The sequence below is a fragment of the Grampus griseus genome (genome assembly GCF_964374135.1).
Source record: "Grampus griseus genome assembly, chromosome: 17".
In the NCBI taxonomy this organism is placed as follows: domain Eukaryota; kingdom Metazoa; phylum Chordata; class Mammalia; order Artiodactyla; family Delphinidae; genus Grampus; species Grampus griseus.
In genome coordinates this window covers 7,894,307-7,919,742 of record NC_139011.1, presented here as the reverse complement: position 1 = coordinate 7,919,742, position 25,436 = coordinate 7,894,307, and the positions used below count along the sequence as shown (strand labels likewise).

The following is a 25,436-nucleotide window of genomic DNA, read 5'->3' as shown; positions in this document are numbered from 1 at the left end:
GCAATACTGCCCAAGATGAGGTCAGAGCGTCCAAGAGGAATCATGGCACGAAGTTCTGCAGCTGAGCGCAGTGGGAGGGGTGCCCGCAGTTCCCTGGTGCAGAGGGGGTGGGGGAACTGCAGGCAGTGAATGAGGAAGGGGGGACCGGAGGCCATGCTTGCTGAAGGCTGTGGGCTCTGTGATGGCTGGACACCCAGATACATCAGTGTACTTGGTTCTCAGAACAACTCAGCCAAGTGGGGCCTGTAGCCCCAGTTGCCAGATGAGAAACCAGAGGGTCAGAGATTTGCCCCAGCCCATCAGAGTACTGATTCTTGAGCCCAGATCTGGCTAATTCCGGGCCCAGAAACCCATCCATGTTAACGAAGGTGTGCATCTGTATTGCCACCTCCTGGAGAAGGGGCTGCTTTTTAACAAAGGGCAAGGTGAGAGGCTAGATTACTCTGGGTGGGAGGAGAGAGCTCGCCTCTGTTTTTCTGCAGGTCCCAGGCCAAAGGAGGGGTTTGGGCTTGTGGATAAAACACATTGGACTGGAAACCGAAACCCTGCTTCAAGTCTTGCCTCCACTACCAATGCTCTGTGATCTTGGGGGCAGACTACTTCAGCTCTCTGTGCAACGGTGTCCCAGCTGGAGAAAGGGCGTTGGGGTGGTGGGTGAGTCTGATCCACTCTGGCTCCCTCAAGCTCTCTGTCCTTTCTACTGCCTGTCAGCTTGGCATGGAGGTTATGAGCTAAGGTTCTGTGGCAGATTGCTGGGTTCAAATCCCAGCTTCGCCCCCATGTGGTGTAACCCCTGTGACACATCAGGATCATAACATCCCCAGCATAGGCAGTTATGACAATTAAATAACATGAGTGAGTCGTACTTGGAGCATACAAGGCGCTGCCTAAGTGCATGTCGGGACTCAAGCCAAGGCCACGCAGAGCCCGGGACCGTCCCCGTGCAGGAAGGGGACAGCTTGCCTCCAGATGGGTCTCGCACCTCAATGCCTCCTTTCCAGGGACTAACAGCAGACAGGAAGTTCCAGGTGCCCCCAGCCCGCTCTCAGCTCTGTGGTTAAGGTCGGGTGGCTTAGAAGTCTGTGGGCTACGGCCAGGAAGGAGGCATTCCTAGGATGTCGGGAGTCTGGAGGGCTGAGCGGAATCCTTCCAGGGCCACCTCGAGCAGATAGCACCCATCCTCACCGCATTAAAATCAGTGCAGGAACGGTGCACCTGGAGGAGGGGATTTGCTTTCCTGCCCAGGGGCCCCAGAGCCCACGCCCAGCCCCTCCTCAGCATTGGTGCTGGCAGGGAAGAGGCAGGGTCCAGCCCAGATTGCTAGGCTCAGGACCTGCAGGAACGTCATTCCGTCACTCACTGACTGGTCCCCACTGACTGGTCCCACGTGCCAGCGGCCAGCCCTGTGTCAGGCACGTGCCAGTCCCTGAGGGTGCGGTGCTGAGTGCAGACACTCTCTGCTCAGGGAGAGCCCCTGTCCAGCGAGGGGAACGCAAGGCATTAGCAAACAATGCATACATGTGCTAGTCAAGCTGTTTTCCTCTACAGCCAAGGCTAAGACCAGGATTCAGCGAATGACCACCCGTGGGCCCAATCTGGCCGGCCGCCTGTTCGGGCAAATGCAGTTTTCTTGGGACACAATGACGCCTGTTCATTTATGTATTGCCTGTGGCTGCTTTTGCGCTGCCATGGGAGATCAGAGCAGACACAACACAGACGATCTGGCCCACAAAAACGCAAATATTTACTATCTCCGGCCGTTTACAGAAAGAGTTCACTACCCCGTTCTAGACCGCAAGGGCTCCGACGGCAGGGCCACGTGAATCCTTCTGGCACATCAGAGCCTCTTCGTCCATTGTAGGGAGATGAAAACAGCCACCAAGATGGGGAAGGGCTGGCGCTAAAGGGGAGGGGTCAACAGGGACAGTTTCCTGAGGAGGTGGCCCTTTCGTTGAGGTAGTAATGGCCGGCAGGTGACCTGCTGGGTGGAGAAATAGGGCAAGCACACTCCTGGCAGAGGGATAGCCTTGCAAGGACACATGGTCACTGTAGGTATTGAGCGAGTAGATGGGCGCATGCAGGGTGAGGGTGCGCAGAAGCACCGCACAGCCTGGCGTTGAAGGCTTCGGGGGCAAACCTTGTAGCGGTGGGTACTCATCCCCAGCTCTCTCCAGCCACAGCAAAGATGACACACATGCCATTCCTTGCCTTGTGGAATTTAGCATCTAGTGGGGGAATGTGACCGGCAAATGCCACGCAGAATGTGCTGAGTGCCTGGGAGAGGCATGAGAGAATTTGAGCAGGTTCTGATGAAGGACAGAGGTCAGTCCGTTTGGGGACAAGATGAAAAGGGTCCTACAGGAGAGTTGGAATTTGAGAAAGGCCCTAGGGTCTCTTACAGGCTGGGAGTGGTGCTTCTGAACAAGGGTTAGAGGTCATGAAACCCAGGCCCAGCTGCAGCCCACCTGGCAGATAGAATATTGAAAGACCCAGCTAATGGGTCTTAATCTGGCAGGCGGATTAATTTCCGTCTGAGGTTGAGGACGCGAGGCTAGGGGCCAACGTGGGCTGTCACGGGAGCCCGGCGGAGGGGCTCCAGGCCCAGGCAGGGGTTCGGGGCTGGTTTCCCAGAGGAGGGGGGAGGCTGAATAATTGGAGGAGCATAGGGAATTAGCCACAGGAAATCACTGAAGTCCATCAGGACACACAGGGTCACCCTTGGAGACAAGTATCACCCAAAGGTCAAGGCGGCCCCTACAATCGGCCCTCCCCTTTCCCCCCTGACCACCTACCGGCACCTCACTCACTCTGCAGGGCCGGTCGGATTCGCCAGGCGCACTCCTCCCAGTCTGGGGCTTGGCCATGGCTGTCCCCCCAGCTGCCCACCTGGATCAGGTCCTCACTGCCTCTAGGTCTCTGCTCACCTTTCTGCTCTCAGTGTGGCCAGCCCAACACCTCCACCGGCAGCACTCCCAAGTCCTGTCCTAGCTTCTCGCTCTCTCTCACAGCACTTCCCATCTTCCTACAGATCCCTGGATCCACCTGCTCACTTGGTCATTTATCAGAAGTCATCCCCACCGAGACGTACATTTCAGTCAGTTGACTGAGGCAGCCTCAGCTTTCTGCACCCTGCCTGGAACAAGGGGGCATCCAATCGATATTTGTTAGTAGAATCAATGAATAAAGCGGGCACAAGAGAAGGACCCAGCACTTTATTAAGAGACCCCCCTCCCCCCGCCCTGCCGATTCCTTCTTCACACGCTCAAAAGCTGTGGCTGGATAATCCACACCGACCTTTTATCGTTTTTTTCTTTTTGAACCGATGTGTATTTTCAAAGCCTAAGGGAATGCATATGCCTCTGTAAAGCTCACACTGAGAGCTTCCAGACAAAAAGCATTTCAGGAAAACACTCCCAGTGTGAGCCACCACGCCACCGACAGAGCATCCCGTGAGCCGTCAGGAGCAGCCTGGGGTTTCCGGGGAATCCCTGGGGCCAGGCACCGGGGGCTCCTGCTTTGATTCCTGCCCCAGCGGCAAGATGTCCTCAATCAGGGGCTAAACGAAGACAGTCACTTCACCAGCAAAGGGAGGGAAAATGAGGAGGGCAGTTGGGAGCTGTCACCAAGCCCTTCATCGGGGCTCCAGGGAGCACGAGCTGGGACAGACACGCGGCCCCTGCACCCCACAGCTGAGCTCTCGTTGGGGTCCCGCCGTGATGGTCATGCTCTACGAGGCACCATGTGACTGTCCCTCAGTGAGCCCACCGGCGTGAGGGGACAGAAATGCCGCCTTAAGATGTGGCTCGGGCTTCCCTCACGGTGGCGCAGTGGTTGAGAGTCCGCCTGCCGATGCAGGGGACGCGGGTTCGTGCCCCGGTCCGGGAAGATCCCACATGCCGCGGAGCGGCTGGGCCCGTGAGCCGTGGCCACTGAGCCTGCACGTCCGGAGCCTGTGCTCCACAAGGGGAGAGGCCACAACAGTGAGCGGCCCGCGTACCGCAAAAAAAAAAAAAAAAAAAAAAAGATGTGTCTCTGTTTAAGATTCAGATTCTTAGCAATGAAGTGAAATGGGTAACTTCTGCTGTAGTGACTTAAAATTGTTTCTTATTGGCTTCAGTATATATATAGTATATGTATAGAGTATGATATGTATACATACACATATGCGCATATATAGTGTATATATAGGATGACGTGTATACATATACATACGTATAGCGTACGTATAGGACATATGTACACACATATGCATACTCATATAGCATGTATGTGCATATGTATGTATGGATACATAGCATTTAATAAGTACCAGTCACTGTTCTCTAAGAGCATCATACCTAGCAGCTCATTTAATTCTCATAATAACCCTGAGAAATAGGTACTATTATCCCATTTTATAGGGGATGGAAGTGAAGCACAGAAAAGCTACGTATCTTGCCTAAGGTCACCCAACTGGATGCAGATGAGCCTGAGATGTGACCTCTCCTCACCCCACAGCAGCCTGCTTGCAAAGCCATACTTTTAACCTTGTACTTGTGCTTTGTAAATTATGTACCAGGAACCCCAGGGGGTCAATAAGCCCTTCCAGGGAGTCCATGGCAGCAAAACCATTTTCATAGTGATAATAAGACATCATTAGCTTTTTCAGTCTCACTCTCTTGGGCTTTTGCTCAAGGGCACCGAACCAATAAAAGGGTGAAAAACTGTGGTAGAGATTAATGATTAAATTGGAACAGGGCACAAGATTGCTGACACTGGAATGGCAAACATTTTGTTTAGAAACTAGTTAATTATTGAGTTTACCTGCCTTCTTTTTGTGGGTTTTTCCCCAAAATATGGAGAAATTAGAAGGCTTAGAGCTGTTGCCTTGGTAACAGTACTGGACAATACTGACATCTTAAAATGATGTTGGTACCACTGTCCAATAAATGAATATTCACATTGTTTGTGGAATTTTGCATTAACTCATTGTATGAGAACCGCCAAGCTTATTTAGCAGGATGTGGGTGAATACACGTGACTCTATTCCTGGGATAGGGATACGGCTCTGCCTGAGACATGACCTCCCCTCCTCCCACAGCAGCCTGCTTGCAAAGCCATATTCTTGTACTTGTGCATTGTAAATTATGTTCCAGGGACCCCAGGGGGTCAATAAGCCCTTCCAGGGAGTCCATGATATCAAATCGATTTTCATAGTGATAATAAGACATCATTTGCTTTTTCAGTCTCAGGGGTTTCCCAGAGGCAAGTGGCGTGGGATTTCACCGAAGGCCGAGGCAACAGCCGACTGAGGACCCAACTGACTTCCTTTAAGACAGACATGGAGGAGATCTGTAAGACAACACTACTTTTCTCACTAATTTTCTTTTTTGTTTGGGAAAGTAGCTGGTTTTCATCACACTTATGTTACCGTGTGATGGACTTATTATCTTTTTTTTTGTTGTTTTTTTATATGTATTTAGATTTATTACAACTTCTGGATAATTTGAACCTTTTTCATTGACCCTCTCTATTGTGTTTTTTTTGTGGGGGGGCTGCATTGGGTCTTTGTTGCTGTGTGCAGGCTTTCTCTAGTTGCGGCGAGCAGGGGCTACTCTCCATTGCGGTCCGCGGGTTTCTCATTGCGGTGGACTCTCTTGTTGCAGAGCACAGGCTCTAGGCGCGCGGGCTTCAGTAGTTGTGGCACACAGGCTCAGTAGTTGTGGCTCGCGGGCTCTAGAGCGCAGGCTCAGTAGTTGTGGTGCACGGGCTTAGTTGCTCCGCGGCATGTGGGATCTTCCCGGACCAGGGCTCGAACTCGTGTCCCCTGCACTGGCAGGCAGATTATTAACCACCGCACCAGCAGGGAAGTCCCTATCGTTATTTTTAAAGTAATAAATATGTAAAGAATTTCTCAATTTTAATAACACAATACACGTTAAAAGATATAAGACACAAAAGCTATTTGGGACCATCAGTAATGTTTAAGAGTGTAAAGAGGCCTTGAAAATAAAAAAGTTTAAGAACTGCTGCTACGCTACTCGATACCAAATCTCCCTTGGGTTTTTTGGGTTTGTTTTTTTGTTTTTTTGTTTTTGGCTGTGCCGCACAGGCATGATCCTAGTTCCCCAATCAGGGATTGAACCTGCGCCCCCTGCAGTGGAAGCGCAGAGCCCTAACCACTGGACCGCCAGGGAAGTCCTCCCTTGGGGTTCTTGAAGAGGGCATCTTGGCAATTTGGAGAAGACTATTCTTCCTGCCCAGGGAAGGACTGGCCATGTTGCAAGATGTATAGCATCCCTGACTGCTATCTACCTAACGCCAGAAGACTCCACAGGTGCTGTGACAGCCAACATGCCTCTCCCTGTGTGTGTGAGTGCATGTGAGTGTCTGTGTGTGTGTGTATTGGGGAGGTGGGTGGACACTGGACCCAGCTGAGAGCACATGCGCTTGCCCTCACAAGATCCCACTGCTGCTGCCTCTGGCCTTTGCACTGGTTCTTCTCCCAGTCCCAGCAGAAAGTCTCTTCCAGTTCCTGTCCCCCGTCTGACTTCCCCTCTTTGTTTCATGACAAAGTCACAATAGGTAATAGGTGGCAAGGACCTCTTTCCTGGGAATTCATCCCAAGGACATAGTCCAAATGAAGGAAAATGCTAAAAGCAGGAAGATGTTCAGTGCAGCGTTGTTTACAATAATGATGATGATGATGATCTACGCTGACACATCACACAGAAACATGCAGTCACAGAAGCAGGTAAGTCATGTGGTACTGCTACTTGATGGGTCACTACACAGCCACACAGTATGACAGTTGTTCAGGACAACTCCAGAAACACTCGCTGAGTGCCACCTCCTGGGCTGGGGTACCGGAGACTCAGTGGGGAAGGAGATGGCCCCTGCCCTCAAGGAGATCCCAGTTAAGCGACTGTCCACATGCTGTGGCTCCCTGTGGTTGGTACAGGGAGCCAATTCCATACATCCAACGACTAGAAGGAAGAAATCCATCTCCCCTGCCCCCAAAGGCCTTCCCGTCCATCCTTCTCTTTTTCTGATGGCCAATCCCCCAGCAATGAGGATATTTTTAGCGCCTGTGACAAAGTGTTTACATGAAGGCCACTGAGCCACATGGTGACGTGTCTCTTCCCTGCACAGTGTACAGGACATGCTGGCCAAATGGATTTCAGACTGGCTGGCTTTGGGTCCCTCCCATGTCCTTCCTCCTCTTTCTCCTGGTCCAGGTCCAAAAGGGCAGTGGGCTATCCTGGCAGGACATGCTTGCTTAACTTAGGCGGAGGCAGGCAGATCTATAAATAGCAGGTGTTCTGCAAGCAGGCAGGCCGAGCTGTGAGCAACACAGAGATGCTGGCCAGTCCCAACGTTAAAGAGCCATGAGCCTCCAGACATGGGATCCCCCATCTCCAGTTCTCCAAAAGCTGGAGGCAGAGGAAGTGTGGCAGGCTGAGTGAGGCCCGAGGGGGGCCCAAGGAGAGAGAAATGATCCCCAAGGAGGCGCAGGCCTGTGTCCAGCTCAGCAGAGAGGTCAGCTCGCTGGACATCATGTTGACCAAACCAACAGCCGGGCCTGGCTCTCTGTGGCTGAGACAAGTGGACAAACCATGCCCGCTTTCAAATGCCCATTCTTGGCCCTCAAGATGCAGAGATGCACCCGGCCCAGGTGGCTTCTCAGTAAGTCCCCACGAAGGATGAATCACACATTCCTGTTCCCCATGGAGCTCCCCGGCCAACAGGGAAAACAGACACGCACACAGGCCATGCACCACAAGCAGTGGGGTCAGTGGGATGAAAGCTAGCCACACACTCACACACACACACACACACACACACACACACACACACACACACACACACGTAGAGGGCAGAGCGGGGAAGGACTCCTGGAAGAGACAATGCTGGAACTGAGTTTTGAAGGAGAGAAGATTGAAGCAGGAAAGTAAAAGAAGGGTGTTCTTAGTGGAGGAGCAGAGCAGAGGCAGACCGCATAGTCCAAGTCCTGGAGACAGGAAAGCTACTTCGTTAAGCGCGAACGTTACTTCGGGTGATGAGAACACAGGATGCGTCTGTATCTAAGGCCGTATCTGCAGCCACACCTATGCATCTGTAGTGTAAATGTCTGGAAGCTAGCTTTTTTGACGGTAATGTAAGTGCCTGACGTTAAGCTTTAGTTGCCAAGGATCTAATATTCGAAAGGCGCCCATCTCGAATAAACGTACTGCCACAGCTACACAACTAAATAAATGGCCAGGTGGCCCTACCCGTGAAGACCCTCTTTCTAGAAAGCCCTGCGTAGCCTAGATAACTGACCTTTTGAGTGGCCTTGCTTCTCCCTTCCCACGCTTTAATTCTCGCTCTTCTGTTTTAAATCTGCCAGTAAAGAGTGACCCTGCAAAACACCAGGCCCCCGACCTTAGCCCCAGTAAAGGCAGAAGCCCAGGTCTGTGCACACCTCCACCTCCCTGCGTGGCCCGGGCCAATAAACCTTGGGTTTCTTTCGAAGTTCCCTGATGGTCTTTGCCGAGGTACATCTTGCAATTGTAAGAACCACGAGAACCAGAAAGCAGTGAGAAGGCCAGGGACGTGGGCGGGGTCTCCGGTGGTGGTGGCCTTGTCTGTCCTGCTATGGAATTTGGACTAGGTCCCAAGGCCATAAGGGAAATGGTCACTGCAGGCTGGAAGGGCACAACTGAATACCCTTCAGGAACAAAGGCTATTGTAAATGCCCAAATGCTTATCAGTTGGGCCTGATTAGAACAGAAATTAATCTTTTGAGGATGACTCAGTCTATGGGTTTGGCTCCTAAAAGGACGCAGTAAACTTCCATGCATTGGGTGGATGCCCTCTTCCTGTGACCCTAGTGTTGTCAAGGCCTCCAGGCCTGTTCGCAGCAGCTACCCCTGGGATGTCCATCCTTTCACGGAAGAGATGTCTTTGCTGTAGCTGGACACCTTTCCCTCCTACCCTCACAGCTCACCCACGTCCCACCAGTGCGGCTCAGCTCTAATGTAATAATAATAATAACACGGCTGTAACTTATCCAGCATTGGCTATGGGCCAGGCACCGTGCCCAGCTCTTAGAATCATCGTCTCATTTAATTCTCACAGCCCCTCGTAGGTGGGGTACTGTGATTGTCTCCTTTCTTACAGACCAGGAATCTGAGCCACAGAGTAGCAAAATGCCTGCCCGAAGGCTGGAGAGGGACAGACGCCGGTGCCTGCCAGGGGATCCCACTCCAGGGCCTTGAACTTGCTACAGCTTGCATGTCCCCGTGGGGTCCATCTCCCCTGGTGGGTGGGACTGGCCCCATTTATCAAGAGAACAAAGATCAGCAGGTTAAGGACGCAGAGCTGGCAATCGCAGAGCTGTCCCGAAGCTTCTTCTTTGGACTCCAGGGCCCTGGCTTCCTCCCTTCCAGCCCGGCTGTCCACCGGGGCTGGATCTTTGAACGTCCAGGGAGGAGGGCACTCCCTGCAGCTGTCAGGAGCCTGACCTTTTCTAGAAGATGGTAATGGTGTGAGGGATGCCTGCTGACAACTGTGGAGAGCCACTCTGAAGTCCAGGAGGTCTGTGGGTCCCTGGTTCATTTTACAAATGAGGCAACAGGTGTTGGACGGGGCTGGATCTGGGGCCGGGGGCCAATCAGGGCCTCGGGAAGGTACGCGTAGGGCAACAAAGAGGGAGAAAGCACAGACAGACTGTGCAATCAGAAGCTGGACCAAAAGTAATCACCAGGAGAGCAGAAGCCATGCTTGAGTTTGTCACCACCATATTCCCAGTACCAGGCGCGTGACAGGGTCTCAGTTAAAACCTATTGAATGGATGCATGAACGAAATGAGCCATTATAACCGCTGTCCAGGCGAGGGTACAAAGGCTGAGAGGGCGTTCAAGCACTGCTAACACTGTTGACAGTGTTATTTCTTATGTATCCCACCTTCACACCTAATCAAAGCATTTCAGCATGCTGGTAAGAACTCTTTGTACGGATCAAACACTTATCAGCCCATTCTACGGGTGTACTAATAGCCACTCTCCCACGCTGGCCCCTCCGGATGTTTCCAGAATGTTGCTAGAAAAGAGTTAAACAGCGAGGACCCTGGAGAGGCAATGCAGCAAGGGCATGGAGCCCTGGAGGCAGGCTAGGTAGCTTGAAAGCCTGGCTCCTCCACTTATTAGCTGTGCATCTGTGAGTGAGGTACCTGACCACTCTGTGCCTTGGTTCCATCATCAGTAAAACAGGGAGAATGTCAGCAGCTGGCATGCAGAGTGGCTGTAGGGTTAAAGGTGTCAATATTGGGGGCTGTCAGGAGAGTGTATGAGCCCCGGTGAGCCCTGTGTAAAGTGCTCACAGCCACTCCACCAGCACTTACGCTCCTGAAGGCCAGGCGATTCCACAGAACACCGTCCCGGAAGTGGGATGACAAGGTCAGCCTGCAGAACTTCAAGGAAAACACCTTTGAAAATCGCAGCAGTGCTAAGAGAAAAAGTGTCTTTAGCCCAAGAACAAGGGTTCGGGGGACCCAGAAGGTGAGGCTGCCCTACCACCAGAACTCCAGAATTCCCACTGCCAGCCTTTCTGCCAAGCGTTCATCCAGCCTCGCAGGAAGCAAACCCTCGCGCCCTCTCACCTCTCCCAGAGGAGGCCTGGGCCAGGCCAAGGAAGGTAAGCACCAGGGGCCCTCAGTGGCTCCCCATTAATCTAGGGCTTGCATTTTAAATTCCTAAACTTGTATTCTTCTTCTTAAAGAGAACTCCCAAATTGTATTAGCTTCAGGCGTCACAGAACTCGGAACTGCATCTCGACGTACCACTGATTTGTTAATCCGTCTGTTTCTCCCATTAAATTATTAACATCTTGAAGACATAGCCCTTACCTTATTCTGTCACACCTCCAGTGTCGGCACAGTGCCGGGCACCTAGGTGTGTTTGCTGAGTGAATGAATGAATGAATGAGGGGATGAGAAGGAAAACACTCGGTGAACTGAAATCTGTTAATTTCACTCATTCCACTTGGATTCCGTGAACTGAAATCTGTTAATTTCACACATTCCACTTGGATTCCCTCCTCAGAATCGCCCAGAACGGGTTAATCCTTTTTCACCTGACAGCCTCTCAGATATTCAAAGATGGCTCCTCTCTTTCAGGAAAACAACCCTCCTGTAACTAGTGCTCTTTTCTTAAAGGTTATCAGCAACAGAAATTCCACCAGGCTTTCCACTGCTGTCCATTTTCATATCTAAAGACTGCCAAGCTGTGCTCTTATCTACGCAGAATGCCTTGGCCTGCGGTCTGTCTGTGGTCCAGCTGATAACATTTATTTGGGGGGAGGAAATGCTTGAGTTCTGAGGGAGAGAGCCCACGCATGTGACTCTTCAGGCCGGAAAGGACGCACTGGAGAAGACAGGCCTGGCTCTGCAGGGGGCAGGCCACAGCCCCTGGAGGAGAGTAAATGAGTCCTCTGCCTGTGCTGTGATCGGCAGCCCCTGCTCTCCCCACCCTCACCGTCTGTTCTCTCCTATCAGCAGTGGGACGTGGTTCCATAAACATCTCCTCAGAGTGAGCTTCCTGGACCACCACACCTACACTGTGATCTCCCCCTGCTGGCCCCCCCATCCTGCTATTTTTTCCTGCTCACGGCCAATCCCTTCCCTTCCCCGCTGTTTGCTAGGATGTGAACTCCCTGGGTCTTTGTCTGCCTAGAACAGTGCCTGGCACATAAGAGATCTCAGAGATATTTGTTGACGCACAAATGACACTAGCATTTACCCACCACACATTCTGCATACGCTCTGCTGGGTGCTGGGGCTACAAACATGTTCACGTTAACGCCTCTGTGCGTAAGTCCCTCGCCCGGGGAAAACCCCACTGCAAGAGAGGAAATGCCCTCTCCCCAGTTCCGTAATCACACCCTCAACCTGATCAAGGTCTCTGCAAGCACTGGACAGCGGTCACATGCCACCCCCTACAGAAACACACACACACACCAGGCATCGCACACAGATGCACATTTCCACCACATGCATCTCTGCACACCCTGTTGTACGTTACGTGATTCCATCAGTGATGCAGACCGTAAGCACAGCTCCCTGGGTGTGAAGGAGGTAGCCGTCCACACACGTATTTTGCCTTTCTTGCTGCTGGAGGGCCAGAGACCCCAGGTCCAGGTCTGTGGGGACAAACGCTCCCCTACCTTTTGCTGTTTTTTTTGTTCTGGGACAGGACTGTCTCCCACGGCCATCTGATCAAATGTCACCCCGCAGACAGGCACTCTCTGCAAGCTTGCCCTGTTCACTAGCTGCAACACTCTGTACCAGTTAATGAGGTTTTCAGAATCTTGCTTCCTCCTCTGAACCTGGGCCAGTGGGATTTTTTTTTTTTTTTAAAGCATTGACTAATTTAATCCTCACATCCACGGTGGCATTGGTACTTTTGCTTTTAATTAATTTATTTATTTTTGCCGTGTTGGGTCTTCGTTTCTGTGCAAGGGCTTTCTCTAGTTGTGGCAAGTGGGGCCCACTCTTCATCGCGGTGCGCAGGCCTCTCACTATCACGGCCTCTCTTGTTGCGGAGCACAGGCTCCAGACGCGCAGGCTCAGTAGTTGTGGCTCACGGGCCTAGCTGCTCCGCGGCATGTGGGATCCTCCCAGACCAGGGCTCGAACCTGTGTCCCCTGCATTAGCAGGCAGATTCTCAACCACTGCGCCACCAGGGAAGCCCGCCAGTGGGATTTTGTGAGCAGTAACGGCAAGGAAAGGGTCTGGAACAGGACCCGATCCACGGTTAAATAAATGTGGTGGGTGGTGGAATTGACAGCGGGTCAGGGTGACTCTTCATCGTCACTTAGACAGATATGAATTTCAAGAACGTTCTAGCATCACTGTGTGCCTCGTCTGGCGAAATCTCCTTCTGCATGCAGGAAGAGACACCTTGATCGCTCCTCAAGACTGGAGGAAGGCAGGACGGTTAGGACCCCCCAGGCGGGCACCTTGTTTTCCTCTCTTCCTCCTTCCATCAACCACACAACTGGGGAGGTGCCCCGACTCCATCTGTGGGTTGCTCCCCAGGGTCCCCCGTCCAATGGCTCTCCCACCCTCACTGCTACTGTCAGCAGCTCCCACCCATCTTCCAGCTTGAAGACCATCTGTTCTCTGGGGCTTTCTCCCCAACCCTCTCCTGCTTGAGTTATCTCAGCTCTCAGCCGGAAAGATGGGTGGTGGTGTCCCCAGAGCACTAGTGGGGAAACTGACGTGGCTTGGACACAGAAGGCACTTGCCCCAGACCTAACAAACAGTGGCCCTGACCTCCCCCTGGTCCTTGCTGATCCCTCTGCCCCCTTGGCCTCCAGGTGAGCGGTGCCCTCGTGGCCTTCCTGTGGGCTACACTGACTTTGCCTTCAGAGGAAGGACATGCTGACAGGCTGGGCAGCCTCCCCCGGGGCCTCCTGATGGGCACTGTTCCGTGTCTGCCATAACTGAGAAGAATCGTGAAATACGCATGTGTTTGTCTTCTAGGCAACCACGGCCTAATTAAGGAGGCTTAACTATGTACTTTGGGACAAGATTTTGTGGATGAGGGGAAAGAAGGAAGGAAGAAAAAGAAAGAAGGGAGAGTGAGAGGGAGGGAAGGAAGGAAGGCAGGGAGGGAGGGAAGAATCCTGTGCTGACCGTGAAAACCCTGGGCTGGAGGACATGCTGGCATCACACAGATTCTGTCCCTGGTGGATGTGACCCGAGTGCCACCATTAAGTGTCCTATTTATAGCCCCCGAAATAGGGTTTAGTGAAGGAGCCTCTTATCTGATTCTCAGAACAATGCGAAGGGAGGGTGGGAGGAACATGGGTGGCGTGAGGTCAGACACTGGCAGGGCGGGGGTGGCTGGAGGGGGCCGGTCCCCACCCGGGGGGCCACTTCCATGAGCCTCAGTGTCCTCAACTGTCGAAATACTGTTAACAAGAAGGACCGAAAAGCCCTGTTTAGAAGGTTACACGAGTCCAGAATGTCCAGCATTTCCTGGGCAGAAACTCAGGAAGGATACAAGGGCAGAGGGATGGCAGAATTCACAAAAGCCAACCCTGACCTGCTGAGAGGGAGGTCAGGGAGACTGGGGGTCAGGGGGTGGTCTGGGAGGCTGAGGTGTAGACACGACAGGGGTCCCTAGAGGAGGGGGCCCGCCCAGTGGGGTCATCTAGGAGTCCCGGCACCCGGGTCCGTGCCTGCTGCCGTGTCCCCTGCTCTGGCGTGCACATGGGCACCAGAAGCTCTAGGACGACCCTGAGCTGCCCAAGTCGGGCGGAAAAGCCAGCGGTGAAAGTCGGCCGTGGCAGCCTTGAACGAAGGGCTGGCTTCTCACCCTGGCTCTACCTGCTAACGGGCTGAGGAATCACACGGGTCAGGCCTCCGTCTGACCTGTCTTAGCAGCGAAATACAAGGCAGGGAATGGCTAAAATGTCATGTCCAAAGTCTCAGGTGGACCTCGTCTACCATTAGTGTCCAGGGGCCACACCATAGCTTCTTCAGCCCAGCCAACTTTCCCAGCCTTAAATTTATACAGCTCCGGAGACCCCCACCCTACCACCTCCTCCAGGAAGTCCTCCATGGTTGGAAGCTCTGTATGAGGAAGAGCTTTCTAATCCACAGAGGTGTCCAGAGGTCAGAGGGCCACTGTGTGGGGCAGTGATCTGGCTATCACTGGCAGCATTCAAGCAGAGGAGGGATAACCACATAGTGGAGTTGAAGTGAGGAAACTTCAGTGGGAAGCTGAGCAAGGGATTTCCTAACTCGAAAGATGATGATCATAGCATGTACTCAGCAGGCACTTTAAAGTAGGCACGCTGCAGGGCCCTGTTCTAAACACTTTCCAAGTATTTAGTACCCACCAAGATGTAGGTACTATTATTATCCATATTTTATAGATGAGGCAATGGAGGCACAGAGAGGTTATGAAACACACTGAAGGTCACACAGCAAGGAAGTGGCAGAGCCAGTACTTCTACTGAGTGAATCAGTGAATGACTCGGCCGATAAATAACTGAAGTCTGGAAGAGGAAGGCTGAACAAGGGCGCTGCTAAGGATCTTTGCAAATGCTTGGATTTTACAATTCCTTCTGATTTCACGCTCTTTAAATGTGCAACCTTTGTAACTTGCTGTCATTCAACTGACTCACACACAACTTCCTTCCAACCTCTCCTACAACGGTTACAGCTTATGTTCAGAGAAAAAGAGAAAACCCGTTTACTCCATCCCAGGGGCAGGTTCCCAACGATGCAGGGGTATTCTGATATTCCAAACTGTCCCCAGGGCCAGTACATTTTTTTCTCCTTGTTTGGATGTTTGGCATTGTAGAGACATCAGTTTCATTTCTATAATCCTGCAGTTCACAAATGATTTTCACTTACCTCAGTCTCTTCCCTTCCATAGGTTACAGACAGAGAAACAGAAGCGGCTCTTATGTTGGAACCAATTCTTCAGACCATTCTGAAAGGTGTGTTTTTCATTTGAAATTTCCCTCAAGTGTGGTACACAGCCGCGCTACCTTCTAATCTCTCCTTTTCATTTTAATTTCCTTTTTGCCAAAAGACTGAAGTTTAAAATTTAAGGATACGCTTCAGAAACACCCAGGAATACCCCCCACTAAAACATTCTTGTTGGTGGCAACTAACATGTTTCCCAAGCAACAGTTTTTATCCATCAAACTCTCCACCAGGTGGTAGGATTAACAGCGTTTTCAAGTAACCGGAACAACAAACACTTCTCTCCACTGTGAAGATGTTATTCAAAGGCAAGTTTTCAGTGTTGCAACAGCAACGTTTACTGTTCATTTTGCTTGAAGCAGATTGCCAAGAGACACCTGTCTAGGGACCTGGGTAGGTTTCCACCCCCTGATGACAAACTTTATACCAAGCCTTCCTGCTCAGTCCTTCCTCAATCCCCAGGCACCGTGGGGCTCTCTGAATTCAACTTATGTGGACAAGTCAAAGGATGAGTGCTTGCAATCAGCAACGCAGGGATCCTGTGGAGATCTGAGAATCCAGCCAGACTATCGAGGGCTAAATAAACCCATCCAACCAGCCCCAAATGGGTGAATCGGGGAAAAGGCCTGGAGCCCCAGGCCTCGGCAAAGAGCACGTGGAGAAAAATTAGAACCTCATTCCAAAAAGGATGTCACAGAACCTGGGTCCATATGTCATGCCTGTCGGGTGGGATGGCGCACGTCTTGGGCTACGGTTGGGAACAGATACCTGGTATGATGTGTTTCATAGCTGCACCTCCCGGGGCAGCTGCCCCCCTTCCTGGTTCCCCTGATCTAGAGACACAGGACGATCCTGGCAATCGCACAGCATATGCTGCCTGAGATCTTGGGCTTCGGGCAGATACGGAACCATCATGAATTCTGGCTCTGCCACTTTCTAGCTATGTGACCTTGGGCAAGTGGCTTCACTTCTGTGAGCCTGTTTCCACATCAGTAAAATAGGTTAGGAAAAAAGTACAAAACAGTGATTTACAGGGCTGTTATAAAGACTAGGGATCTAGTATTCAAGAAATATCAGCTCTAACTGAGGAGGGAACGTGTACATCTCAGCTCAGTGGAGGTAGAAGTGCTGACGGCAGGCCCTGAGCACAGGGGAACCCAGAGACCCCCTATCGCTAGGCTCCAAGGTTGAACTCTCGGGGTTTTCTAGAAAATCCAACAAGTGAAACTGTAGTCTTTGAAATCCTTCTCAAGGACAGAACACACACAGTAACCTCTCTGCTGACAGTTCATCACTTTACCCCCAAAAATATACAGGCAAGCTTCCCTGTTCCAAGACTGCCTGCAGTTTTCTCCTCTCCTCTTTGCTTTCTCCTAAACTCTATTCATGCAGTTGTTCTATGACTTTTAACTCCATGTACTAGCTGACTCCCTCCCCTGGAAGAAAATCATTGACAGGCAAAATAATTAAATAGCAGGGAAATTATCTAGCAAAGTGTCTGAGTTATTGGCTGACAGCTCCCTTCTGGAGGTTCCACTGTTATGTGCCTACCTGAGTCTCACCAGCAGAACCCCACCTTGATGCTCTAAGCCTCCCCTGGGGCGGCGCTCTCTGGCTTCCTAATAATGCTAAAAGCTAGTTCTCGGCCAAGTCTGTTTCCGGTCAGGTTCATCCACACTTACTTTGCATGAACTGTAACTGGCACCTGTGGTTGTTATGTGCTGCTGTGTTGTGTTATGTTGTGCTGTGTTGTATTGCGTTGTTACGATGATAAAGTTTTGGTTCCCTAAGTTGACTCTAGGATCTAGTGGAGATGCTGAGACTTAGTTTATGGGATTTTTTGCCCCTGTTCTCAGACTCGGCCAAGTGGATGGAGGGAGAAGGGGGTGAGGTAGAGACAGCAAGGCCCCGAGGGGCCGGGATGCAGGGAGGCGGCCCCACCACGGCCAGAGGCCGTATCTTAAGCCCATGCGGACCTGCTCACCTGACTGACCTTCAACTTCCTCACCTGTATAGTTCAAGGTGGGAAGGGTGGGTGGTGGGAGCTCCAAAGGGTGAGCGGAGGAAGGTGTGTGATGGGGCTTCAAGGCAGCTGGAAATATGGGCTTATTCCTTCCCCAGGAGTCACCTACTTCCCAGGAGGGTAATTCCAGGCACACGGAAGATCCGGGTGTGGGCAAGACCATGTGACCTTGGGTACGTCTGCAAAATGCGGAGGGCCCTGATCCCAGTGGAGCACACAGAAGAGACGAACAGAGGTCCAAACAGGGTCAGATGCCAACGGCTGTGAGTGCGGGGGTGACCCGTCTTCATCCCGTCATGTCCTTGAGAAGCTCCAACAAGGAGGCCCGTGGCCTCTGGCTGCTGGGAGGGCTCGTCTCTCGGTGACACAGGGATTGTGGGGGCAGGCAGGACAGAGCCGGGTGGCAGAGTGCATCCTCCTGTCCCCTCCCCGCCAGGGGGAAGGGGGAGGCTCTTCCACAAGCTTCGATCAGCTCCTACTGCCGTGCTCTCCTGGTTCCTCTCCCCCATCCCTCCCTCTGCCTCCTCTGGGGGGGATGGGAATGGTGGCGCGTGGTCACTGGGCCCAGGTACTGCTACACCCCTTACTGATTTCCCTAAATACTGCTCCCAGCTCTGTGAAACACTCTTTACTAGAACTCTCCACTCAGTGTGAGTGCACATCCTTTCTACTGGACACAAAACGATCTGAAGTTTAGAAGACTTGCCGCTGCGCTGGGCACACACTGAACATTTAATAAGAAGTAGATGTTACTCCATTTATAATCAAGAAGGCCTGTTCATCGGCCTCATCCTGTCTTGGGGGATTTATATCACCCTCTACTACTTGAGGAAATGGAGATTCAGAGCTTAAGTGTGTGGATGAAAAATGCTGCTGCCGTATCAGCAAATAAAGGATGCTGCAGCCGTCAAGACACTCCAGTCACCCCTGAGGGAGCTCAGGATGGCAACAAACCCTCAGACCCTGCAGCCACCCCTAAAGGTACATCCTGAGGGGACTCAGGAGGGGAAAGGACAGGATACTTGCCCTAGAGAGCTGAGATGCACATCAAAGGAATGATCTCAATGAGCCCAGACATGCATCTTCCCATACACAGAAAAGTGCCAAATTCATTCACTTGAGATGTCTGGTTTTCTCTCATTAGTGGTAATCTTTTGATGTTCGAACTACCTGGTCTTTGTGGCAAAAACCCCTCTACATCCTGGTTCCTCCCTGACCTACTTGGGGCAGTCCCTCAGAGCGATCTGAGAAGCTGTCTCCCCGGCTTGAATTCCTCAGAAAGTCCACCAAAAAAACCCATAATTATCAACCTCGACTTCTAGGTTGTGCCTTTTTTTCCATTGACAAATGATGTCCCCAAGGTCACGGGCGGCAGCAAGTAGAATAGGGTCGGTACTCGGGTGGGGCGCTTCTGAACCCTGGGCCAGCGGTGCCCCTAACGGGAGGAAATATCCTGACAGCAGGGCCGTCCCTCTAACGCTTGTCCCTGGGTTGACACTACAGAGTCCACTCCAGGTGCCTTCAACTTTGACACGTGCCACACGGCCTGCTGACCAGCCAGGCCACCTGAGCCAGGACAGGCTCCGGGCGCAGAGCATCCCTCTCCCCCAACCCAGGTGCCACCGCTCCCGGGAACCCTCCAGATCATGCCCAAGGGAAAAAGAAAACTTTAAACGCTTAGGCAACCTGCAGGAATGAGAAAAGAATGCTACTACCCCAACCCAGCTATTCTGCCTCGCTGCTTCCAGGGTGGGTTTTTTACCCACCACTGAACATTAAAGCCAGCCTCGGGTTTCAAGTGTTCTTCCATGAGCTTCCCAAAACGTTCCACCTCCAGTCACCTCTTCTATTCCCACGTGCTCTGTCCCGAGGCAGTATCTCCAGCCAGCAGCACTTCCTCTTAGAACCCTCTGGAACCAGACTGTTATTAACTGGGTCCCGGGGGGCTCTGGGAGCCCAGCCCCACAGGCAATATCCTCTCACGCATGACCTTGCTTCATCCTCATAGTGGCCCACTTCCTGGGGGGATAATCGCCCACCTGCAACTCAGATTTGGCCAACGGAGGTGCAGGGCTTGCCCGAGCTCACCCAGCTCGACCTGGGCGGCGTGATCCTGAAAACCTGGGCGCTTTCCGCCCCCACGCTGCCGCTGTGCCATTTCACTGCACTCTCCCAAATCAGCTCCTCCAACCGAGCATTAGAGAGAAAGCATCGAATTGTATTTTTTAAGCCAACGCAGCCACTGGCATTCTTACACACCATCCCTCTGAAGCCCAGAGCCCTTGGAGGACTGCAGGGTCCAGGGACCTGCACCCTGGCTGAGTAGCAAGGATGAATCCCACAGAAGCAAACCGGAGATCAGCACGGGAACCGGGGACCAAAGCACCGAACCCCTAAAATCCCCAGTTCCCTCCCCTCTGCTGAACCATGCATAAAAGACCTCTTGTTATTGTCATTTTACTTTATTTTTCTTGCGCACACAGGGCACATGCCACTTTGACTCGATACCAGTTCTATGCATTCAAGAAAACACTCTTGCTCTCCTGCAGTCTGACTTGTGCCTGGAAGAATTCCCCAAGGTACCCGCGGGTTGTCTCCTCAATGAATCTTTCCATGGGTCCCCCAGGTAGAGGAATTCCTTTTCTTCTCTGTCGAAACCCTGCCTCGGCCAGTACGTATTTCTGCTCTAGTGCAAACCCCCACTGTAGAGTAACTTCACGTCCCCATGCACCTCCCCACGACACCGTGACCTCTGGCGGGGTGGGGATGGAGGGAACAAGGACTGACCACATGTCCCTCCATCTCTATAGTTCTAGCACCTTGCATGGTGCCTGGGAGACAATAAGTTCCTAATAAATGTTGGTTCAACCGAAACAATCCAACCAGGTGGAACCAGAAGGTTGATGATGCCGACTCCCACGTACCTCCCCACCAACCAGTCAGAAGAATGGCCACCAGCTGATCACGCCCTCTCTGAACCATTACCATAAAACTTCTCACTACCCCCTCCAGGTTGGGACACATAGTTCTGAGGGCATTAGCCCACTGTGGCCCCCTTTGCCTGGCAAAGCAATAAAGCTATTCTTTTCTACTTCACCCAAAACTCTGTCTCCGAGAGTTAATTCAGTGTCAGGGTACAGAGGCCGGATTGGGCTTCATCTCCAAGGATTTATTTGTCTCCAACAATGAAAAAGAGACATAAGTGTATGGAAATGAGTGGGCTTGGGGAAGGGGGAGCCCAGACAGCTAATCTATTTAAAGTTTGAGACCAGCCAGCAGTCTAGATCAGCTCTGTCACTGCAGGTCCCCGTGACCTCTCCACGGGGCCTCAGTATTTTTGCATAAAATGAAAGAGTTAGTTGAACAAAATGATTTCTAAGAACATCTCAGCTCTTATCGTGGGAACCACCTAGGTCCTGGAGAGGTCCCTGTGGTCCCTATTTGCAACATGCATCATTGGAGAGTCCTTACAGATGTCACCCCAGAGCCGGAAGCTTCTGGGCCTTGTCTCCATACCCAATGCTGCGAATCGCTGGAGAGTAACTTTGCCAAGTGAGGGTGGGCTTCTCAAGGCTCCAGGAGTGAAAGGGGGTACACAGTTGGCATGGGGTGGGCTAGGTTGTCTGTGATGCCAGGGATGCCTGGAGCATTCTGAGGATGGAGCTGGAGGCAAAAGCACATGGGAGGGGGGCACTGTTTTCGCAAAGAAAGGCCCTAATGCCCCCGAGGTAATGTCAGCAGAGCTCCACACCGCTCATTGCCCAGAGTGACACAGACCCAGAGCCTGAAACAGTCTGGGTTTTAAGTAGTCACATAATTGAGTGCTGGCCCTGGGGCTAGAACGCAGGGTCTTGCTGGGGCCCAAGGCTGGGTTCCTGGGACCAAACTGAGCAGAAGAGAGCGCCCAGATCCTCCGCTCTGCAAGGGGATTGGCAGTGCTGGAGGTTCCACAGGGTTCCATAACTGACCAAAGTGTATGGAAGCGTTATTCTAGAGTAATTCTTTGTGACCAGGCCAGCTCTTCCTCCGGCCCGCGGTGTGTGTGTTCAGATGCATACGGAGAACTCACAGGGAAGCCGTGTATGGACAAGATAACTGGTTGATTTTATTTTTTGCTTTCTTGGCTGCTTTTTGTGGTATGGGAGGGGACCTAGGAGAGGGTTAAGGTTTCGATTCTGCAAGGCAAAAGCCCTGTCCAAATATAATGCCTTTGAGTCAACAACGGATTCAGACAGAGTTAACTGACCAGAAGATTAAGGGGCCCCTTCCTACGGGGCTGCAGACAGCTTGTCTCCAGGTGAGGTTCCCGGGGCTGGTGGTGGAGAGAGGAGAGGGACACCCACCTGGCACAGAGTCCCACGCACCCGCGAGGCCCCAGGACCTCCGAGGAACGCTCGCCACTCGGCCCACCGGTGGATCCAGCCCACCAAAGCTGGGGCACCAGAAGGCTCTGACGACCAGTACTAGGCAGGTCCCCGACTTCAGGACTTCAGGTGCTGGTGAGCCCAGCCGGGGCGTGTCCGGCCTGTACCGCCAAAGTGGAAACAGTCCTAAGGTCAGCAGGGGGCTGCTTAAGAGCCAGCTTCCGGCTGCTGATAGAGCTTGCAGGAGCGTAATCTTCAGCCCTTAGAGAAATTCCTCCGCCATCACTTCTGGCAACACTTCCTGGTTTTTTTTCTCTAAACCCAGTGCTCCAGGGGGCTGCTAACCCCCCCGTCAGCGGAGGGAAGTGAAGGTAAGACTCTGCTGGGGCCCAGGCCCTGGCCTTGCCCCAGCGCAGACCTGGACAGCAAATGCAGGCCTAGCACAACACAGGGGCAGCATATTCCCACGCCTGTGGGATAGTTCAAAGGTCGGGAAAGGACCCCCTACTTATTCGGTCACGTATTCAGCAAAATAAATTTTTCTTATGATGAAATTCCTTTCCCCCAAACTTGAAATCGAGGCATGTGAATATATACATACACATATGTAGTATGTGAACATACGTATGTATATCTACTTATACACACACACTCAATTACACGTAATGTTTATCTTGCATAACGTATTTGTAAGGTAAGAGCAATGACCCCGTTTTACCCCCACTCCGCACCCAGATCGGGGCATGTTATGTTGAACTCTCGGGTCGGTCTTTTCAGCTAACCGCAGGATTTCAGAAAAAGGCCGGGCCATGGTGTTTGGAGGTAGGAACCGGAGGTGCAGGGCGCGACCCAAGGCACCCTGCCTCCGCGCCCCTTCCAGCCTCGGAACCAAGATGCAATGTCTAGAGTAGTCGGCAGGCGGCAGTGCACCTTGCCTTTTCCGAACGTCGGGAACGCTCTCCCGCAGCTCCCGGGAAAGAAAACCTGGCGGCTTCGCCCCAGCGTCTAAGAAGAGCGCATCTCTGAGCCCAGCACGTAGTGGGTGCGCAAGGTACGTCTAGAAGCCAAAAGCGCTGGGCTGGGTAGATAGATGCGAAATGAATAGTAAACGTGGGGAGAAAGAGGGAAGGGACGTCCCGGCCTCTGCCAGCGCCTTCCCTCGAAGAGGCCTTTTCAGACAGCCTTCATACGTACCTACTGTGTGCCAGGCGCGACGGCTGTACAACCTCGTTCCCCGCCGACCTCATTTTCCCCGCTGGCGAGTACCGCCCCCCGCCACCTCAACACACACACACACACGCACACGCACACGCACACGCACACACGCGCTCACAGGCACACAGCCGCAGAGCGGGAGCGGGTGCTCGCTGTCTCCCTGGGGAACCATCTCTGCACAAATCCGCGTGGCGTGGGACCTGGGAGGGGGATGAGCCGGAAGAGGCGAGAGGTCCCCGGACGTGGGCACGTGAAAGCCCGGCGGATGCCTGATGCGGCGACGACGCAGTGAGGAGGTCACTGCCCTCAGGGTCAAGGCTGTCTCCCTCTGTGGGACACGCAGAACCCGCCCAGCCCCCAACCACTCGCAGACTTCTGAGCGGGCACGTGTCCGCTCGCCCAGCGACCCCACCAAGCCCCGAGCGTGAAGGTGCGGTTTGGGACCCTCGCGTAGGAGGGAGGAGAGACTCAGGTCTCCGGCGGAAGAGCAGAGCCCAGATAATCCCAACACCCTTCCCAGGAGACCAGGCCTCGGGATACAGCGAAGGCGCCCAGCTGGGGAGCAGCCTCAATCCCCACGTCAAGTTCAGCCGCGCTTCCTCCCGCAAGGTCAAGTTCAAACACACTCTCGCTTAGTGAAAGGAGGAGCTAGAAATTGCGCCCCTGTCCCGATTCCGAATCAGGTTGTACCCCCATCAGGGCGCTATGCCCCGGTGGCACCGCTCACCGCTCCTGCGCTCTCCCAAGGAGCGGCCCCTACGCCGCGCGGGTCACACACCCGAGACGCAGACAAGTTGCTAACTTTTGTCAGATTATTTCGCGGCAGCTGCGGCGCCTACCGGGACTGGGGCGGACCCAGAGTTTCAAGTCGCCACGGGCACCACCCCCGCCACGCTCCCCTTCGCCCACCCTGTCCACCACGCCACGTCCAGCCGTCCTGTCCCGGGTGCCAACCTCTCCACCGTATCCGGAGCAATGCGGGCCTGCGGTGTCCCCGGGGGCGATGGCCACCTCCTCGATCTGCGCCTGCTCGCAGCGGATTTGGAAGCACCATCCGGATACCATCCCTCGGCCGCCCGACCGGATCACTGGGCGGCCTCCGCGCGCCCCAGCACCCCTGGTTCCGCTCTAAAGCGCCGGAGGGCGACCCCGTTGGCCACTCCGCCTTTCGGCGGCCCCCACCGGGGAGATGCCAGCCCGGCGCCGAGTGCAATGTCACTGGGGCCACCCCGGGGACCGCTGCCCCAGACCCGGTGTAGGCTCCCCGTTGAGCACCCAACAGCTGCTTTTGAAACGGCTGTAAACCTCTGAGCCCGACCCTCTTCTGCGACCTCCTTCCTCTCCCAAAGACCCCGGCGACACCGCTGCTAAGGAAGGGGTCTTCCTACATTTGCCTTCCTCCCTCCCGGCACCTGAGGTCTTCAACCCACTTCCACCCTCCTGTCACACCCTCCTGGATCCTTCCCCACCACTTCTGTCCCCGGGTGCGGACAATCGCCCCTCCACTCGGAGAACACAAGCGAAACTGCCGGACCCCAACTCCGGTGGATGCAGCCCCCCGCGCACCCCCGGCTCCGCGCGCTCACTCACCGCGGCCGGAGACACGCGAAAGTTTCCTGGGCTTCGGGGGATGAGGGGATTCGGAGGAGAATCAAAAGGGGGTGTCCCGAACACTCGCCCCGTTCCCAGCTCACATCGCCCCTTTCTCCTCTCTCTCCTCCTCTTCCTCTTCGTTCTCCTTCCTCTGGTCTTTGTCTTTGCAAAGTGTCGAAACTGTGTGGCATAGTGGAGCTCCGCCGGCGGAGGCTGGAGCCGGGGAAGCGGGGAGGCGGGGTGAGGATGGGAGCGGTCTCGGGAACACCTTCCCCCGGGTGTAACGGAAGGGGGAGGCGGGCGGGCCGGGGAGGGGCCGGCCGCGGCCAGGAGCCGGGGCGCGCGCCGGAGCCGGGCGGGCGCCTCTCCTGCGCGCGGCCCTCCCCTTCCTCCGCCCAGCGCCCGCCCCTCGCCGCCCGGCGCTCTCCTCGCGTCACTCCCTCCACCCGGACGCGGTCGGGTTTCCACACGCTCTGGGCTGCCTGCGAGCCGAATATAGAGCTCCGAGCCACGTGGACTGCTGTCGGCTCGGGCGCGGGGACCGGATCGCCTCCCCGAGAGGGGCTCTGCGGGGACGTCTCGGCGACACTTCGCGCCGGGGCCGCCGCCTTCAGGGTGGGAAGGCTGGGGAAGAGAGGCCAGGGGGGCCGGGGGATCAGCCCCGCGGAGGAGGTGACGGCGCCCTGCGAGAGGACGGGCTCCGAAGAGCCCGAGTCGGGTGCATGGTAGCGAGAAGGGGCCGATCCCCCCTGCTGGCGGCTGGGCAAAGCCACCCCCT

At 53.8% G+C, this 25,436-nt stretch overlaps 1 protein-coding gene across 2 annotated transcripts in view; it reads right to left on the bottom strand.

Moving 5' to 3' along the window:
* Positions 1–24,885, bottom strand: part of ST3GAL1 (ST3 beta-galactoside alpha-2,3-sialyltransferase 1) — an 88,382-nt gene extending 63,497 nt beyond the window's left edge. The window contains exon 1 of one of the 2 annotated variants that reach the window (XM_082674583.1): positions 24,656–24,885. The gene's annotated coding sequence lies outside the window, so the exon portion shown is untranslated. Of the gene's footprint in view, positions 1–23,974; positions 24,066–24,655 lie in introns of those variants that run through there. The other variant, XM_082674584.1, reaches the window with a different exon arrangement.
* Positions 24,886–25,436: the final 551 nt, after the last annotated feature.